This window comes from Procambarus clarkii, chromosome 88 (assembly GCF_040958095.1).
Source record: "Procambarus clarkii isolate CNS0578487 chromosome 88, FALCON_Pclarkii_2.0, whole genome shotgun sequence".
Classification (NCBI taxonomy): domain Eukaryota; kingdom Metazoa; phylum Arthropoda; class Malacostraca; order Decapoda; family Cambaridae; genus Procambarus; species Procambarus clarkii.
The window spans coordinates 12,934,567-12,942,066 of NC_091237.1; the positions used below are offsets into that span (position 1 = coordinate 12,934,567).

Here is a 7,500-nt window from a genome sequence, read left to right on the forward strand (position 1 = left end):
CGCTACATGCTCCCCCCCCTCACACGCTGCACGCTCCCCCCCCCTCACACGCTGCACACTCCCCCCCCCCTCACACGCTGCACCCTCCCCCCCCTTACACGCTGCACCCTCCCCCCCCCTCACACGCTGCACCCTCCCCCCCTCACACGCTGCACGCTCCCTTCACCTTCACCATGTGTGTTCTTCTTGCTCTGCTCATAGTGTCTCAAACACACTTTTCATCACCAAATCACTATTCTCCCCCAGTCTTAAGACCTCAGACACACTACTCTCTCCCCCAGTCTTAAGACCTCAGACACACTACTCTCTCCCCCAGTCTTAAGACCTCAGACACACTACTCTCTCCCCCAGTCTTAAGACCACAGACACACTACTCTCTCCCCCAGTCTTAAGACCACAGACACACTACTCTCTCCCCCAGTCTTAAGACCACAGACACACTACTCTCTCCCCCAGTCTTAAGACCTCAGACACACTACTCTCTCCCCCAGTCTTAAGACCTCAGACACACTACTCTCTCCCCCAGTCTTAAGACCACAGACACACTACTCTCTCCCCCAGTCTTAAAACCACAGACACACTACTCTCTCCCCCAGTCTTAAGACCTCAGACACACTACTCTCCCCCAGTCTTAAGACCTCAGACACACTACTCTCCCCCAGTCTTAAGACCACAGACACACTACTCTCCTCCAGTCTTAAGACCACAGACACACTACTCTCTCTCAGTCTTAAGACCACAGACACACTACTCTCCCCCAGTCTTAAGACCTCAGACACACTACTCTCTCTCCCAGTCTTAAGACCTCAGACACACTACTCTCTCCCCCAGTCTTCAGACCTCAGACACACTACTCTCTCCCAGTCTTAAGACCACAGACACACTACTCTCTCCCCCAGTCTTAAGACCACAGACACACTACTCTCTCCCCCAGTCTTAAGACCACAGACACACTACTCTCTCCCCCAGTCTTAAGACCTCAGACACACTACTCTCTCCCCCAGTCTTAAGACCTCAGACACACTACTCTCTCCCCCAGTCTTAAGACCACAGACACACTACTCTCTCCCCCAGTCTTAAAACCACAGACACACTACTCTCTCCCCCAGTCTTAAGACCTCAGACACACTACTCTCCCCCAGTCTTAAGACCTCAGACACACTACTCTCTCTCCCAGTCTTATGACGTCAGACACACTACTCTCCCCCAGTCTTAAGACCACAGACACACTACTCTCCCCCAGTCTTAAGACCTCAGACACACTACTCTCCCCCAGTCTTAAGACCACAGACACACTACTCTCCCCCAGTCTTAAGACCTCAGACACACTACTCTCTCTCCCAGTCTTAAGACCACAGACACACTACTCTCCCCCAGTCTTAAGACCACAGACACACTACTCTCTTCCCCAGTCTTATGACCACAGACACTACTCTCCCCCAGTCTTATGACCACAGACACTACTCTCCCCCAGTCTTATGACCACAGACACACTACTCTCTCCCCCAGTCTTATGACCACAGACACACTACTCTCTCCCCCAGTCTTAAGACCTCAGACACACTACTCTCCTCCAGTCTTAAGACCACAAACACACTACTCTCTCCCAGTCTTAAGACCACAGACACACTACTCTCCCCCAGTCTTAAGACCACAGACACACTACTCTCCTCCAGTCTTAAGACCACAGACACACTACTCTCTCTCAGTCTTAAGACCACAGACACACTACTCTCCCCCAGTCTTAAGACCTCAGACACACTACTCTCTCTCCCAGTCTTAAGACCTCAGACACACTACTCTCTCCCCCAGTCTTAAGACCTCAGACACACTACTCTCTCCCCCAGTCTTAAGACCTCAGACACACTACTCTCTCCCCCAGTCTTAAGACCTCAGACACACTACTCTCCTCCAGTCTTAAGACCACAGACACACTACTCTCTCCCAGTCTTAAGACCACAGACACACTACTCTCCCCCAGTCTTAAGACCACAGACACACTACTCTCCTCCAGTCTTAAGACCACAGACACACTACTCTCTCCCAGTCTTAAGACCACAGACACACTACTCTCCCCCAGTCTTAAGACCTCAGACACACTACTCTCTCCCCCAGTCTTAAGACCTCAGACACACTACTCTCTCCCCCAGTCTTAAGACCTCAGACACACTACTCTCCTCCAGTCTTAAGACCTCAGACACACTACTCTCCTCCAGTCTTAAGACCTCAGACACACTACTCTCCCCCAGTCTTATGACGTCACACACTACTCTCCCCCAGTCTTAAGACCTCAGACACACTACTCTCCCCCAGTCTTATGACGTCAGACACACTACTCTCCCCCAGTCTTATGACGTCAGACACACTACTCTCCCCCAGTCTTAAGACCTCAGACACACTACTCTCCCCCAGTCTTAAGACCTCAGACACACTACTCTCCCCCAGTCTTAAGACCTCAGACACACTACTCTCCCCCAGTCTTAAGACCTCAGACACACTACTCTCCCCCAGTCTTAAGACCTCAGACACACTACTCTCTCCCAGTCTTAAGACCACAGACACACTACTCTCCCCCAGTCTTATGACCTCAGACACACTACTCTCCCCCAGTCTTAAGACCACAGACACACTACTCTCCCCCAGTCTTAAGACCACAGACACACTACTCTTCCCCAGTCTTAAGACCTCAGACACACTACTCTCTCTCCCAGTCTTAAGACCTCAGACACACTACTCTCTCCCAGTCTTAAGACCTCAGACACACTACTCTCCCCCAGTCTTAAGACCACAGACACACTACTCTCCCCCAGTCTTAAGACCACAGACACACTACTCTCTCTCCCAGTCTTAAGACCTCAGACACACTACTCTCTCCCAGTTTTAAGACCTCAGACACACTACTCTCCCCCAGTCTTAAGACCTCAGACACACTACTCTCTCTCCCAGTCTTAAGACCACAGACACACTACTCTCCCCCAGTCTTAAGACCACAGACACACTACTCTCCCCCAGTCTTAAGACCACAGACACACTACTCTCCCCCAGTCTTAAGACCACAGACACACTACTCTCCCCCAGTCTTAAGACCTCAGACACACTACTCTCCCCCAGTCTTAAGACCACAGACACACTACTCTCCCCCAGTCTATGCCACAACTTAATAATAAAATATTGATTTAAGCTTTTGTCCCTGAGCTAAAATAATCCGTTTAAATACAACATTTATACATTATGACCTTCAGTAGTTGAGGTTAGTTGGGTCGTTAGTGCTGGTCAACAAGTCTTTGGTAACAACGTCAGAAGATTCTGGTTCTTAGAGGGTGAAGGCGGGGGGGGGGGGTGTCTGGGGCGACTGGATCAGGCCGGGCCGGAACTTCAGGGTTCGAGCCTTGTAGGGGGCCACGCGACTTTGAATAAGTGGGTGATAGTGACTTCTGTCACCTCCCCCCTCCCTCCTCCTCCTCCTTGACTCCTCTCACCATCCCTCACTCCCTCTCACCATCCTTCACTCCCTCTCACTACTACTTACTCCGTCTCACTCCCTCTCACTATCTCTCACTCCCTCTCACTATCTCTCACTCCCTCTCACTATCTCTCACTCCCTCTCACTATCTCTCACTCCCTCTCACTATCTCTCACTCCCTCTCACTATCTCTCACTCCCTCTCACCGTCCCTCACTCCCTCTCACCGTCCCTCACTCCCTCTCACCGTCCCTCACTCCCTCTCACCATCCCTCACTCCCTCTCACCATCCCTCACTCCCTCTCACCATCCCTCACTCCCTCTCACCATCCCTCACTCCCTCTCACTATCCATCACTCCCTCTCACTATCCATCACTCACCCCTCACCATCCCTCACTCCCCCCTCACCATCCCCCACTCCCCCCTCACCATCCCTCACTCCCCCCTCACCATCCCCCCCACTCCACCTCCCCCGCCCTGGGGGCCTGCTTTTGATAACTACTTCTGAAAGATTTCTCCCAATTCCTCGAGAGGTTTGAATTCCTATCCTCTATTCTTCCAGGAAAGATTTCCCTCATTTGTTTCCCCACTTGGGAACTATCGACTGGGCTATGTCTTTTAAAAACACTGATAGAGCTACACGCATGGGGGACCGTGGTTCAAGTCTCCTACAGCCCAGGTGAATGGAATATTTCCTGGGAAATGTGGATGACAATATTGTTTTGTGTGTGTATTGGAGGGGGGATAGTGCGCCTCAATGACCTACCAGGAGGTCATTTGAGCGTGGATAGTGTGTTCTGGCCAGGGGGGGTAGATGGTGTTCTATCCTCTAGAGTCTCTCCTACCCTGTCTGACTTCTGTGGGACACTCAATTGTGTTTAATACACGATTGAGTGTAAATTTAATACAGGATGGAGGGAATGGACAGCTGGAACAATTGTATATTGGAGAAGTGTGTATACGCAAGGAAGAAGGGAATATCAGGGGCAAGCACCAAGCCATTACGACTATATAGCACTGGGAAGGGTTCAGGATAAGGATTTGGGATGGGACGGAGGGAAGGAATGGTGCGCAACCACTTAGACGGTCGGGGATTGAACGCCGACCTGCATGAAGCGAGACCGTCCAGCCCAAGTGGTTGGGTACACGCAAGGAGAGGAGCATTTCATCACTGGGAGAGGAGCATTTCATCACTGGGAGAGGAGCGTTTCAGTCACTGGGAGAGGAGCGTTTCAGTCACTGGGAGAGGAGCGTTTCAGTCACTGGGAGAGGAGCGTTTCAGTCACTGGGAGAGGAGCGTTTCAGTCACTGGGAGAGGAGCGTTTCAGTCACTGGGAGAGGAGCGTTTCAGTCACTGGGAGAGGAGCGTTTCAATACTGGGAGAGGAGCGTTTCAATCACTGGGAGAGGAGCGTTTCAGTCACTGGGAGAGGAGCGTTTCAGTCACTGGGAGAGGAGCGTTTCAGTCACTGGGAGAGGAGCGTTTCAGTCACTGGGAGAGGAGCGTTTCAGTCACTGGGAGAGGAGCGTTTCAGTCACTGGGAGAGGAGCGTTTCAGTCACTGGGAGAGGAGCGTTTCAGTCACTGGGAGAGGAGCGTTTCAGTCACTGGGAGAGGAGCGTTTCAGTCACTGGGAGAGGAGCGTTTCAGTCACTGGGAGAGGAGCGTTTCAGTCACTGGGAGAGGAGCGTTTCAGTCACTGGGAGAGGAGCGTTTCAGTCACTGGGAGAGGAGCGTTTCAATTACTGGGAGAGGAGCGTTTCAGTCACTGGGAGAGGAGCGTTTCGTCACTGGGAGAGTGAGTTTTTCAGTCACTGGGAGAGTGAGTTTTTCAGTCACTGGGAGAGGAGCGTTTCATCACTGGGAGAGGAGCGTTTCAGTCTCTGGGAGAGGAGCGTTTCAATAAATAAAAACGTTAAAATTCAAATATTTTTAATTTTAAATTTGCGGAAAGACCGTTAAAACTATAGAAGTGAAAGTGGCCGTTGACGAAGATCTTATGGAAACTTATTAAAGAATTATTAATTTCAGTCTAATTACCCTAACAGCCTGACTAATTAGGCACGATAATTGCTTGGTCGATAATTTAAAAGATAATTTTTAGGTAATTGAATTAATGGGGCTCAAGGCTGTAGTGTGAGCAACAGACGTCCATTGCAAGTGGAATAAGACCATCTTTAATGGGCTGTAATGGAACCAGAAGTCCATTCCATCCAGCGGTCGACCCCAAGGATGCATTCAGCAATTTTAGCATTTTGTTTATACAAATGTATGAATTTTCTCAAATATACATTAATATTGTTATATATTAGCATGCTATGCATATTTAGGCATTGGTTAGGATAGGTGTTTAGGTTCTGTTGGCGATTATTTGTATTTGTAGTACGTGGGTGAAGCATTTATAGCGTTGTGGTTCGAACACAAGTCGTCAGTGAAGCACTTGTTCCGGAAGTGTTCGAACGTCAGCAGTTGAGTCGTGTGTAAACTGTTTTTCATTCATAGACTGGGGGGTTGGCGGGTGGATGGAATGGACTTTGGGTCTTTATTTAGAGGACGGGCTGCTGGAGGACGTGTGGTGTCTAGGTGAGTACCCGTGAGTGACGTGCACCACGTCACACGGGTATTCCACACAATAATGCACGTCACCTCTACGTGCAGTGCCAAAGGGAGCCGGTCGGCCGAGCGGACAGCACGCTGGACTTTGGGTCCTGGGTTCGATTCCAGGCGCCGGCGAGCAACAATGAGCAGAGTTTCTTTCACCCTATGCCCCTGTTACCTGGCAGTAAAATAGGCACCAGGGTGTTAGTCAGCTGTCACGGGCTGCTTCCTGGGGGTGGAGGCCTGGTCGAGGACCGGGCCGCGGGGACACTAAAGCCCCGAAATTATCTCCAGATAACCTCAAGAAAGGAATAGACTTCTCCAACACTGTGGCATTCTTCTGTACATCATCATCTTGGCCTCGACCCACAGACTCGTGCAAGTATCGGGGCTGCCTGGTTCCCCGGGCAGAGGATCCTCACGTAATCTTGAGGTTATCTTGAGATGATTTCGGGGCTTTAGTGTCCCCGCGGCCCGGTCCTCGACCAGGCCTTCACCCCCAGGAAGCAGCCCGTGACAGCTGACTAACACCCAGGTACCTATTTTACTGCTAGGTAACAGGGGCATAGGGTGAAAGAAACTCTGCCCATTGTTTCTCGCCGGCGCCCGGGATCGAACCCGGGACCACAGGATCACAAGTCCAGCGTGCTGTCCGCTCCGCCGACCGGCTCCCCTTATGTAACGAGACACTTCCCATTTCTGGCCGAGGGCGTCTTGTTGGGCTTCACTTACCTTAAGGTGTTTTCGGGGCTTAGCGTCCCCGCGGCCCGGTCGTCGACCAGGCCTTCTCGTTGCTGGACTGGTCATCCAGGCTGTTGGACGCGGTTGCTCGCAGCCTGACATATGAATCACAGCCTGGTTGATCAGGTATCATTTGGAGGTGCTTATCGAGTTCTCTCTTGAACACTGTGAGGGGTCGGCCAGTTATGCCCCTTACGTGTAGTGGAAGCGTGTTGAACAGTCTCGGGCCTCTGATGTTGATAGAGTTCTCTCTCAGAGTACCTGTTGCACCTCTGCTCTTCAACGCGGGTATTCTGCACATCCTGCCATGTCTTCTGGTCTCATGAAGTGTTATTTCTGTGTGCAGGTTTGGGACCAGCCCCTCTACTATTTTCCACGTGTAAATTATTATGCATCTCTCCCGCCTGCGCTCAAGATAATACAGATTTAGGCTCTTTAGTCGGTCCCAATAGTTTAGATGTTTTACTGAGTGGATTTTAGCAGTAAAGGATCTCTGCACGCTCTCCAGGTCAGCAATTTCTCCAGCTTTGAAAGGGGCTGTCATTGTGCAGCAGTACTCCACTCTAGAGAGCACAAGCGTTTTGAAAAGTATCATCATCGGTACAGCATCTCTAGTGTGAAAAGTTCTTGTTATCCAACCTGTCATTTTTCTTGCAGTTGTGACGGCTACTTTATTGTGTTCTTTAAAGGTAAGGTCTT

At 50.8% G+C, this 7,500-nt stretch overlaps 1 protein-coding gene across 1 annotated transcript in view; it reads right to left on the reverse strand.

The window, feature by feature from the left end:
- The window catches only part of LOC138359051 (clumping factor A-like), an 18,228-nt gene that overhangs the window by 5,882 nt on the left and 4,846 nt on the right, over positions 1-7,500 (reverse strand). The gene's annotated exons all lie outside the window — the stretch shown is intronic.